General features: G+C 37.9%; 1 pseudogene; it reads left to right on the top strand.

Moving 5' to 3' along the window:
- The window catches only part of LOC114028096, a 13,537-nt pseudogene extending 1,009 nt beyond the window's left edge, over window positions 1-12,528 (top strand).
- The last annotated feature ends 578 nt before the right edge of the window (window positions 12,529-13,106 follow it).

Raw genomic sequence — 13,106 nt, 5'->3', positions numbered from 1 at the left:
GTGTGTGTGTGTGTGTGTGTGTGTGTGTGTGTGTGTGTGTGTGTGTGTCCTTAGCACTTAGCTCAGTGCCTGACACATAGTAAACCAATTAGTAAACTAATAAATTCATCTTAACTTGACAAGTGTATTCATTGCGTGTAATCAGTAACAGTAACATTTAAGAAACCATAGAAAGGTTGGACATTTCCACAGATATTATTTTTGATATTATTAATGTCATACCTGAATAAAAGAGAAGTTGAATTCTCTTCAAAATGTTTGGACAAAAAAACCATAATTAGGGGCAGCTAGGTGGTGCAGTGGATAGAGCACTGGCCCTGAAGTCAGGAGGACCGAAGTTCAAATCTGGCCTTGACACTTACTAGCTGTGTGACCCTGGGCAAGTCACTTAACTCCAATTGCCTAAACGTAAAAAAAAGAAAAAAAAGAAATATTAAAAAAAAAACCATAATTACCATGGACAAAGTAGATTTCTCAAGATAGTTCTCAAAGAATTCTCAAACAAATCCAAGGGGGAGAAAGCATTAATGCAAAGATTCTGCATGTTCAGCAATGTCCTAGCATGTTCCATTCATTCTTTATGAGAAAAGGCACTTATCAAGACATCGTTCCACCTGCAACTTTTTTCAGTCATTTTCAGTCACATCCAACTCTTCATGACCCCATTTGGGGTTTTGCTGGCAGAGATACTGGAGTGGTCTGCTATTTCCTCTGTGACTCAAAGAAACGTAAAGTGTCATTGCAGATGAAGGACACAGTAGATAGAAGAGTTGGGCCTAGAGTCAGGAAGACTCATCTTTCCTCAGACATTTACTAACAGTGTGACCCTGAGCAAGTCACTTAACTCTATTTGCCTCAGTTTCCTCATCTGTAAAATGATGGAGAAGCAAATAGCAAACTACTGCAGTATCTCTGCCAACAAAACCTGGGACATGCCTAATCTGTACTAAACAACAACAATGAGAGAAGAGAAAAGATTGGAGCATTTTTTTTTCACTTTCTTTATGTTTCTTGCTTTTTTGGGTTTTTTTTCCCCAACATGGCTAATACAGAAATGTTTTGTATGACTTCACATGTATAACTGATATGTTGCTTGCCTTCTCAATAGGTGGGAGAGGTGTGGGAGGAGGGAATTTGGGACTCAAAATTTTAAGAAACGAATTTCATAAACAAATAAAAAATGACGAGAGTGTCAAGAAATGTCAAGATAATGTCAAGAAAAAGTAGGACAGAAAAAAGGCCATTAGATTTGGCAAGTAAACAAGACAGTAATATTCTCTTCTTTTTCTCCAAAATAATGTTTATAAATGAGTCTGAGGATGCTAGCAAAAGGGAACAGCTGTGAGCCTGAGATTGCAGGGACACACAGCTGATCTTAGCGGCCATTTAATTTCCACACTTGATTTTTACAATGTTGGCATGTACCCTTGATGCTGCTGTTAGAGGCAAAGTGTGAGAAACTAGGTCATTGGTATGTGGTAGGAAATTTAGTATATGAGTAGCTGATAAAAATATTTCTGATATTCAGTACCAAGTCATAATGTGTTCAAAAAAAGGAAAAGAATGTTCAGAATGCGGAATGGTATAATGAGTCCTATGCATGAGAGACAGGAATTAGTTGAGATAGTATCGATGTGTATGAGTAATGAGTTGAGATGCTAACTATGTGTATGAGGAAATGTAGGGAGTTTCAAGAGGAGTAGAACATGAAGCGATCTGAGCAACAATGAGTGGTTGTGACTAAACCCAGACAGCCTGAATGACCATTAAAGAATGACAAATCCACCAAAAAACAAAAAAAAAAATAAAAAATAAAAAGGAAAAGGATAGCACACACACACACACACACAAAATCTCAAAAGAAAATTGACAAAGACCTGAAAAAGAGTAATCAATAAAAGAGACTCCAATGTAATGAGGATACCATAGGCTAAAAAAAAAATGAATTATCCAGAAAGAAAGAACAAGTTGACCACAACATTTCTAGAAGAGAAAATGGACACATCTCAAGAAATTCCAGAGTAATTCACAATCCTAGTAACATATAATAAAGAACTGACTTCCATGAGATTGGAAATAAGGTAACTGATGAAAGAATTTAAGAAAATTAATCAACAACATAATAAAGGTGGTAGAACATCTGAATGAACCAGCAGATTCTCTGAGGAATGTGATGACTCAGAATGAAAAATATAAGTGTGGAATTAAACAACAGAACAAAATAAAAAACAGAAAAACTTAAAGACCTGACATGTCTATATATGAAAACTACAAAACTAGAGGACAGAGTTTAATGAGAACAATTAATGCTATCCCAGAAAAATATGAATAGAATCTGAATATTATAATCCTGAACATTATTTAAGAAATTTGCCCATAAATTTTGGAGATGGAGGCAAGAGTAAAAACAATAGAATCTAGTAGATGTCAATGGAGAGAAACTTGAAAGTTTATTCACCTAGAAATGTAGTTATCAAGTACCAAAACTTCACTGTTAAAAAAGAAAGTCTAGGGGCAGCTAGGTGGCACAGTGCATAGAGCACTACCCTGAAGTCAGGAGGACCTGAGTTCAAATCTGGCCTCAGACACTTGACACTTACTAGCTGTGTGACCTTGGGCAAGTCACTTGACCCCATGAGTACACACACAAAAAAAAAGAAAGAAAAAAGAAAAAAAAAGAAAAAGAAAAAAGAAAGTCTTGCAAGTTACCAGGAGAAGGAACATCAACAAAAAAATCAACAAAAAACAATAATCAACAAAATTAACAAAAAAAAAATGTCCATAAACACTAATGCATTGTCGGTGGAGTTGTGAAATGATCCAACCATTTTGGAAAGCAATTTGAAAGTATACCCAAAGGGCTATAAAAATGTGCATACCCTTTGACCCAGCAATAGCACTTCTAGGGCCATATCCCAAAGAGATCATACAAATGGGAAAAGGACCCACATGTACAAAAATATTCATCGCAGCTCTTTTTGTGGTGGCAAAGAATTGGAAATTGAGAAGATGCCCATCAATTGGGGAATGGTTGAGCAAGTTGTGGTATGTGAATGTAATGGAATACTATTGTGCTATAAGAAATGATGAACAGGCTGACTTCAGAAAAACCTGGAAAGACTTCTATGGTCTGATGCTGAGTGAAGTGAGCAGAAGAAGAGAACGTTATACACAATAACAGCCATGTTGCGCGATGACTAATATTGATAAATTTAACCCTTCCCAACAATACAAGGATCTAAGACATCTCCAGAGGCCTTGTGATGGAAAATGCTATCCACATCCAAAGAAAGAACTATGGAGTTTGAATGCAAATCAAAGCATACTATTTGCTATTTTTTTTCTCTTCTGTTGAGTTTTGTTTCCTCTTTCTGGTGGTTCCTCCTATTGGTTCTAATTCTTCCTTACATCATGACTAATGTGAAAATATGTTTAATAGGAATGTATATGTATAGCCTATATCAGATTGCATGCCATCTTGGGGAGGAAGGGAAGGAGGGAGGGGGAAAAAAATTTTAAACTCAAAAGCATATGGAAGTGATTGTTGATTAATCAAAATAAATTAATAAAAAATGTCCATAGTATAAAAATACTCAACAATAGCAAGAATTTAAAGAAAATACTCAAATATGATATAACAAAAAGTGAAGAAAACTAGTCGGCAGTACAAAAGAACATATCCTATAAAACTGAGCATGCTTTATCATGAGAAAAGATTGTTCTTCCGGGATATCAGAAGACTTATTTCCTAATGAAAAATTCAGAACTGTACAAGACCTCTAATATGCAAATTAATGCAATAACTGAAGCCTAAAAAAAGTCATCTAGAAATGAGTGCAAGTAAGAGGTAAAATGATGACCCATGTTAGCATACTATAAAGAAATTATGTCTATTGTAGCTTTTAAGTCACACATAATGAAAGAATGATTGAAAACCAAAGGCTAGGAATTTGAGGGCAGAAGTCTTTGAAAAGGAAGCTAACAGAAAGAGATCATCTATTGACTATTATAAATACCCAAATTAACTATAAAGGACATATGAAGAAAGATGCTATCTGCATCCAGAGAAAGAACTGATAAATAGAAGTATGTATAGAATAATTTTACATATATATACCTATCTGTGTCATCTTGTGTGTGCCATCTCTGAGCTGGGGGAGGGAAGAAAAAAAAGAAATTTACATGATAATTTTATTGTATATGTGAAAGGAATAGCAAGTTGTGCATAGTAGATTTGTAGTTTCATGTGCAATCATCTTTTTTATTGTACTATATTATGGAAATGTTTGTTTTATTCCATAAATTAAAAATAAAATTTAATAATGCAAAAAAGAAAGATAATCTAGAAGAACGAAGGGAAGAGAAAGGGTGAGGTGTGAAATCATATTTCTTGAAATCAGGAGCCACAAGAATGGGTACTAGATGGCCTCTGGGATACTGGCCGACTCCACATCTATGATCTTTTCCAGCATGTTAAAGGCAGGAAATACCAGTAACCAATCACACTCTTACTGGGTGCTTGTGAGTAGGGGGGACACAATGACAGGGTCACTGTCAGACATACCCACAAGTCTGTCAGCTGCTACTGATGTTGGCCCTGTGATGACAGAAGTCTCTAATGTCTCATTTACCACTAGTCAATAAACCAAGGCAGGGCAGACATGCATGAGAATGAGGAGGAAAGAGCTCACTTAGTGGATCTTAAAGCATTCTCTACTGAAGAAAACTGTGGGAGATTCTGAAATATATAATCAGATTTCTTATTTAGCAGTAGTTTCTATGCTAGACACAGCCTATCCTTTTTTAAAGCAGAATTTGTACTTTTTTTTTAATGGACACATTCTATACATTTAAGCACATCATTGCAGCCACAAGCTTTGGACATCACTAGCCATTTGGGTTTTAACTAGTACATGTCCAAAAACTCATTCCATCAGTACATGGGAGAACAGAGTACATTATGTATGAAGACACTTTTTTTTTTTGATCTCCACCAATTTCTATGTCTTGGTGTTTTTCCATAGATTACTAACAATTTTTCTACTGTGAACTTCGAAGAAAGATGGAAAGATCCATTAGTTAGAGCAGGGCAGAGTCCTGGTGTCCTCTTGTTGACATGGGGAAGTTTGGAGGTGGGAGTGGGTCATACAATCTGCAACTTGTTAAATCTTTGCTAGTTGGGGAATTTTTTTCTTTTTAAAATTTTATTGACATTTTTAAAAGAATACCTATATTTCACAGCTCATCTCTCCTCACTCTCATCCCCAAAGCCATTTCTTATAACAAAGAATAAAAAAGAGAAAGGAAAAAAATTTCCCAGTCCTAACCATGCCATATAAGCCCAATTTCTTCATAATAGTCCAGTCACTCTTATATTAGATGTGACTTAAAAGCTATAATAGACATAATCTCTTTATAGTATGTTAACACTGATCATCATTTCACCTCTTACTTGCATTCATTTCTAGATGACCTTTTTTAGGTTTCAGTTATTGCATTAATTTGCATGCTGGAGGCCTTGCCTGGTTCTGAATTTTTCATTAGGAAATAACTAAGTCTTCTGATATCCAGAAGAACAACCTTTTCTCATGATAAACTGTTCGTGTTTCAAGTGTGATGTAAGATCTTTGAGGGAGAGGACTTCTATTTTGGTCTTCATATCCCTAACACTTGGCACAACACCTGACAAATAGTGGGTGCTTGTTCTATATTAATTGTCTAAGAAAGGAGGAAGTTACATCCTCATTCATATCTTTTCTTTGAGACCAAGCTTAGTCATTATTGTTTCATAGCATTCAGCTTTAGTCATTTTGTTGTTGTCATTTCCATTTGTTATTGTTGTGGTCATTTGTGTTTATTGTTTTCCTGGTTCTTCTTATTCCATTTTTCATCTGTTCACATAAATCTTCCCATGCTTCTCTGCATTTCTCTTTAGTTGGTCAGTTATTAATTAAATGCCTACTGTTTACTGGCACTGTGCTAAGTGCATCATTTCTTACAAAACAATAATATTATATTCATTATTCAATTAATCCCATTTAAGATTAAATGAGCATTTTTAGTAGATTATGCTACTAGTAGATTTTGAGCTTGTGGTTAACATAAATTGTATATAACTTCCTTGGTTTACTGTCTACCCCCGAATGACTTAGAATGTCATTATTTGGTGTTCCTTGAGGGTGGCTACCAGCTCCCCATAAAAGCACATAGGATCTATAATTCCATTTGATAAACATCTGCTAAGCGCCTACTATGTGTCAGGTGTGCCAGATACTCAGGATAGGAAGACCAAAATGTTTTTTTTGTTTGTTTTGGCAATTGGGGTTAAGTGGCTTATCCCGGGTCACACAGCTAGTAAGTGTCAGGTGTCTGAGGCCAGATTTGAACTCAGGTCCTCCAGACTCCAAGGCCCAAGCTCTATCCACTGTGCCACCTAGCTGTCCCCAAAGACCAAAATGAAAGTCCTCTCCTTCAAAGATGTTACATCACACTTGAAACATGAACAATTTCATAGACAAGTTAATAGAAACAGAGAGACTTGTGTCATATATAACTCTCTTATTTCCTGGCTGGTGATATTAATCTTCTCACTGATGCAGCTGCTCAGTTGCTTGTGATGCCTGCAGTTTAGCTCTTCTCCAACAGATGGTGCCTGTCACTTATCTGGTCCGCTAGTCACTGGTCTTCAAAATTTGGCATCCCTCCATGAGCTGTGTTTATGCCTTTTCCCTGGGGAGCAGTTTACTAACCCGCCTTAGAGTCACAAAGACTTGGGTTCAAATTTCTTTTCAGATGATTAAATCTTTCCTCCCCCATACAAAGATCCATCCCTTATATCAAAGGACAAAAAAGAAAAGGGGATAAAAAGCAATTTAGCGAAACTGACCCACATATTAGTCAGCTTTATCATCTCATGCTGTGTTCCACCTCCACAGACCCACCCTTCAGTCAGCTACTACTACAAAGATGGGAGAGAGGTGCATTCTCATATCTTCTATGAGGCCGAGCTTGGTCATTATAATTACATAGCATTCATTTTCAATTTTCATCATTGATTTTATTCTCTCTGTTTACATTGAGTCATTATGTTTATCAGTGGTGTTAAACAAACAGGGGCCACTAAACTATATGTATGGATCCCTGTGGGCACATATTGACTCAGAGAACGACACATTAACATTATCTATGTTGTGTAGTATTTTTATTTGGTTAAGTATTTCCCAATTACATTTAAATCTGCTTCCCACGCTACTCCAGAGTGTTGTAGGCTGTAAACAGCTATGTGTTTGATATATTTGATGTATATTCTTTTCCTGTTTCTGCTTATTTCACTTTACATTCAGTTCATAGAAGTCTTCTCACACTTGTCTATTTTCTACATGTTCATATATCCTTATAGCCCAGTCAAAAACATTTTTTCACTGCTGTAATTTCTCTTAATATCATAGAGTTGAAATGATTTATGTTAACCACAAGCTCAAAATGTACTAGTAGCATAATGTAGCTACTAAAAATGCTAATTTAATCTTAAACTGGATTAATTGAAATATTGTGTTGGGATCAAGGTACATAATAGCTCTGCTGTGTTCTATGTTGGCCAGTTTATGTCTGGAGTTCAGTGTTTGTCTCCAGGAACAACATTTTAAGAGTGTTCATAAAAACTGAAGCACCATGCAAAGGAGGGTGACCAGGATTGTGAAGGGTCTGGAAAATCATGTCATGTGAAAAACAGGTAAAGGTGTGGAGGATGTTTTGCCTATAAAGAAGGGGGTACGTAAAAGAAAACTTAGAATAATAATAATAGGTAATATATATGTATATATATATATACATGCACACACACACACACACACATATATATATACATATGTATATATATATAGAGAGAGAGAGAGAGAGGGAGAGAGAGAGAGAGAGAGAGAGAGAGAGAGAGAGAGAGAGAGAGAGAGAGCTTACCATGTGCCAGGCAATTTGCTAAGCCCTTTACAATTCTTATCTCATTTGATCCTCACAACAACCCTGGGAGGTTGCAATTATTATCCCCATTTTACAGATGAGGAAACCAAGGCAAACAAAGGTTAAATGACCCATCCAAGGTCACGCAGTGTCTGAAGCCTGATTGGAGCTCAGATCTTCCTGACTCCAGGTCCAGAGACTCAGTTGAATCAAGTCAACTAGCAGTAAGTGCCTACTGTGTGCCAGGTACTGTGCTGTGCTAGGGTTACAGAGAAAGGCAAAAACTGTCTCAGGTCTCAAGGAGCTTACAGTCTAATGGGAAGTTCAACATACAAGTAACTATGTACAAACAAGATTATGTATAAGATAAATTGGAGATGATCTCAGAGAAGGCACCGAACATTAAGAAGGGTCAGGAAAAGTGTCTCGCAGAAGCGAGGATTTTAGCTGAGACTTGAAGAAAGCTAAGAGATGGAGATGTAGAAGGATAGAATTCCTGGCAGAGGAGATAACCAATGCAAATGTACAGAGTAGAGTGATGGAGTAATGTATGCAGGGCACAACAAGGCCAGTTTCTCTTTATTATAAGTTACAAGGAGGAGAGCAAGGTATAAGAAGATTGGAAAGGTAGGAAGGGGCCAGGTTATTTGGCTTTAAAAGCCAGATAGAGGATTTGATATTAGATCCTGGAAATAACAGGGAGGCACCGGAGTTTACTGAATATACTAGTGGTAGGGGATGGAGGTGATATTATCAGACCTGCATTTTAGAAAGATCACTTTAATAGTTAAGTAGTGGATTGATTGGAGTGGGGAGACTTGAGTCAGGGAGACCAAACAAGTTACTGCAATAGGCCAGATAGGAGGTAATGAGATCCTTTGTCAGGGGGGTGGCAATGTCAGAGAAGAAAAAGGGGCATATTACGAGAGATGCAATGAAGGGAGAATTGACAGCACTTAGCCTCTAGGTTACTCAAAAGAACAGAGCGAGGATCAATGGATAGAATTTATAAGAAAGCAGATTTTGGCTCAATATAAATACTTTATTGCATTCCAATGATAGAACAGGGCCATTAAAAATATGGTCCCTAATTCTACAAATGTTTGAGAATAAGCTAAATGACCACCTTTTAGAGATTTTGGAGGATGAATTCATAGGATCATAGATCTAGAGGGGGCCTCAGAGGACATCTAGTCCTATCTCCTCATTATATACATAAGGAAACTGAGACCCAGAGAGGTTAGGTGACATATTTGAAGTCATTCAGATAATGAGCCTCAGAAGCAGAATTTGAACCCACACCCTCTGACTCTAGCATTCTTTCCCCTATGTCTCTCTGCTTTACCTGGGTAGAAAGGTGGTAAGTTGGGCTTAGTGAACTATAAGGTCCTTTCTAATTAAAATTCTATGATTATATCAAACTGATTTACCAAACATCTGATATGTTATCAATACATCCCATGTTGAATTCTACTAATTTTTGGGGGGAGAGGGGACGCTTTGGGTCATGTAAACAACAAGATGGAGAATTAGTCACTTTCTCTGATTGTCACAACCTATCAAACTTCTCTAAAATAAAATTTAATAGCAGAAAATCCTAATCTTTGCTTTCACTTATGTGAGAAATGAAAGAGTTAAGTTTCCACCTAAGTAGATAAGAAATCAGCACAGACTGGCTAACTTCTCCGTCCAGGGGGGTAGTGATAACACAATTCTAGGCACATAATGTATATTAGGAGTGGGGCATATAAGAAAGATTGTAACCCAGAAGGATTAAGACCAATCCTGATCCAGAAGGGAGGAGTTAGGCAATTACTAACTATATGCTCTGGCTTTTTTTACTGCGCGCATTTTCTCTCCTTCCAAGATATGCCCGCTTCTCGGGAGAATCAAAATGACGCACTTCAACCTCTTTAATAAAAAGTCTTCAGAACTGAGTCTGGGGTCATCTTTATAACAATTTAGCACCCCTTTCCCCAACCGTTTGCCACTCTCAGGCAGGGCAGCACAAGCCTGCAGACAGGCTTGCAAACAGAACTCAACTCTGCCCAGCTCTCTTTGCCTCTGCACCACAGAAAACCAAAAGGCAAAAGCTCTCTCTGGGAATGTAGCATGGAGGTGCTCTTTGCAACAATACTCAGCCACAGAACTGAGAATGTCAACCCAATGAGGCAGACAAAGGACCTTGTGGAATCTCAAGAGAACATGAAGCTACTGCAGCATATACCAAAATGGTTTAAGAGAGAAATAAGAATTGTAAAAGCAGAATTCTAATCTGAGCAGTAGAAATAATTTGCAGAATAGAAAAACTTGAATCCACAGTGGCAAATTCTATGGTCAATAAACATTTATTAAGCACGTACTATGTGCCAGGTATTGGGTTAAGTGTTGGGCATACAAATTAGAAAAAAGACAGTTCCTGCCTTCAAGGAGCTTACAACTAAAAGGGGGGAGGGGAGCGTGGGGATTTGTGAAGACAATACACAAAAGAAAGTTGAAAGTGGGAGGAGCACCAAAGGGTAAAAAGCACATGATGTTCATGGATTTGAAACCAAGCAGAGCAGCTAGTGGGAAATGAAGAGTTGGCTGGAAATTCTGAGCCCTTTATAATGGGAGAAACAAAAGATAGAACAACTAATTGGTAATGCAAATACACAGAAGTTGAAAAAAAAGAGGCAAAAAAGAAATAGCATCAGAAGAAAACATGATTATAACACAAGCAACATATTTTGATCTCAAATACAAGATGCATAGAGATGACAAGGATTATAGATCTTGCAGAAGAACATGACAAGTTACCAAAAAAAAAACCAAAACTTGAATAACATAATGCAATAAATAATACAAGAAAATTGCCCTTCTGAAAACAGAAAACAAACTGCCAATCAAAATAATCCATAGATTGCCTGTAGGAAAAAAAAAATTCTAGTGACAAACAAATTCTGAAAGAGAACAGGAAAAATAATTTCAAATGTAAGGGCAATATTTTAATAATCTAAGACTATTCTGCACTCACCAAAAACCCCAGGAGAGAATGGAATAAGGCGTGTCCTGAAGAGCAAAGGAACTTAAGATTTAACACAAGGTGACATTCCCTGCAAACCTGAACCTAACCATGAATAACAATATAAAAATATAACAATATAAAAGATATATTTAAAGCATTCTCGCAAAGAAAACCAGAACTAAACAAATTATTTGTTTTGCAAACACACCAAATAGATATCAAATATTAAAGAATGTTAAACAAATAATAGCAATTTAAAAAGGCACAGATAAAGAAATAAATAGCCCCCCCAAAAAAAAACCTAAAAAGAGAAAGATATCAATGGAGTTAACAATAAAAGCACAATAAAATAACAAAAGAAAGACTATTTAGAAATTTCTTTTTAAAAGTACACAAAGAGACAAGAGTGAAATCTGAAGTCATGTAGATGTTATGTTGGAGGGTAGTAAAGAATTGCATAATGAGGGACATCGGAAAATTTCTGCTGTGAAATAATACTGCTATCCTCTCTATCACCTGCAGAAATCAGTATTTTTAAGAGTGAGGTACGGGGCAGCTAGGTGGCACAGTTGATAGAGCACTGGCCCTGGAGTCAGGAGGACCTGAGTTCAAATCTGGTCTCAGACACATAACACTTAACTAGCTGTGTGACCCTGGGCAAGTCACTTGACCCCACTGACTAGACTGAAAAACAAAAACAAAAGAGTGAGGCAGGCTGAGATTCTTATAATCTAGCCACTGCTCACATTTTTACAATCTAGCCAATAGCTCACACATGCTGAGATTCCTTAAGAGTCTAACTAGCTTGGTGGATCTTTAGTAAACTTTGTCTTTGGCTGAAAGAAGGCTTGGGTCGAATTCTTTCAGGCAGCACTTGAGTGTCATGATTTTGACATTCTAGCATCCCTAACCTCTAGACCTCATCATATGGTTTCCTAAACAGGGAAAAACTGCCTAATACCAAGCTCTTCACCAGCAGTGACTAGAAGATCAATAGAGTGGGAAGAAAAAGATGAGAAAATTTTTGACTTTGACCATAGCCCCCCACCAGGGTAAATTCTTCCCTTTTGCTTTGTGAAGGTTCATCTGTTATCTCTGGGAAGGTAGGGTTTATAGACAGGAGTGGGAACTATAGATGGTTTCACTGGACAAGTGAAAAAAGTTTCGGGATATTCGTGGGCATTGGAGCAACCATCTTTGTGCTCACTGTGGTCACCATCATCCTCTGCTTAATGTATCCCTATTGTTGTTTGTACAAGACCTGTCGAAGGCCCAGACCTGTGGTGATGACCACTTCGACTACTGTGGTCCACTCTGCATACCCACAACAGCAAGGTGTGCCATCCAGTCACCCTGGGGCCATGTACCAAGGCTACCAACCTACACCTGTCCAGCCCAGGATGCCCGTTGCACCTTATCCAACCCAGTACCCGCCACCCTACCCTGCCCAGCCTACTGGACCTCCTGGCTACCACAAGACTCAGTCTGGTGCGGGAGTACCAGACCCTATCAGCCAACCTCCATACAACCCTGCATATGTGGAGCCTCCAAAGACTGCCTATTGAGTTGCTTCTGTGCTCTGCCTCTGAAGCCCCCCTTTTTCTCTTTTCCTCCTCTTCCTGCCTGTCAGTGTGTGTTTGAGTATGTGGGAATGTGTGTCTACGTCGTCTTCTCTTCTCCTAAGCAAATGCAAGCTGTATGTTGTACTTGTAACCTTTTGTTTCCCCACAATATATGGGGCTGGGGATGAGAGACAGTGAAATGACATTTCCTAAAACTTCCCTCAGATCATTCTGAAAAATGAGTTGGTGTGATTTTTTTGCCAAGTCACAGAAAAAAAGGAAGAGATTTGCGAAACCAGCATTAGTTAGGGCAGTGTTTGAAGGGCAGTTGGGAGACAGACACATGTTACAAGGAATAGATGGAAATACCCCTGTCAGCACATGACTTTTTACTGTGTCATGGGTTGCCCAACCAGACTTGAAGACCAGAAGAGGCCCTCCGTGCTGGTGCTGGTTCCTGGAGGCCTCACAGAACCCACGTCCTCCACAGTGCCCTGCTGATCAGAGAGAGGACAGCAGCAACATCAAGTGGTCAGTGGCTTTGGCTCTCTGACCATGTCAGCTTCAGAGTATCTCTTTAA

Source organism: Vombatus ursinus, unplaced genomic scaffold (assembly GCF_900497805.2).
Source record: "Vombatus ursinus unplaced genomic scaffold, bare-nosed wombat genome assembly UNPS02014870.1, whole genome shotgun sequence".
NCBI lineage: Eukaryota > Metazoa > Chordata > Mammalia > Diprotodontia > Vombatidae > Vombatus > Vombatus ursinus.
Note: the sequence above shows the minus strand (reverse complement) of the source record. Positions and strands in the feature narration are given on the sequence as shown.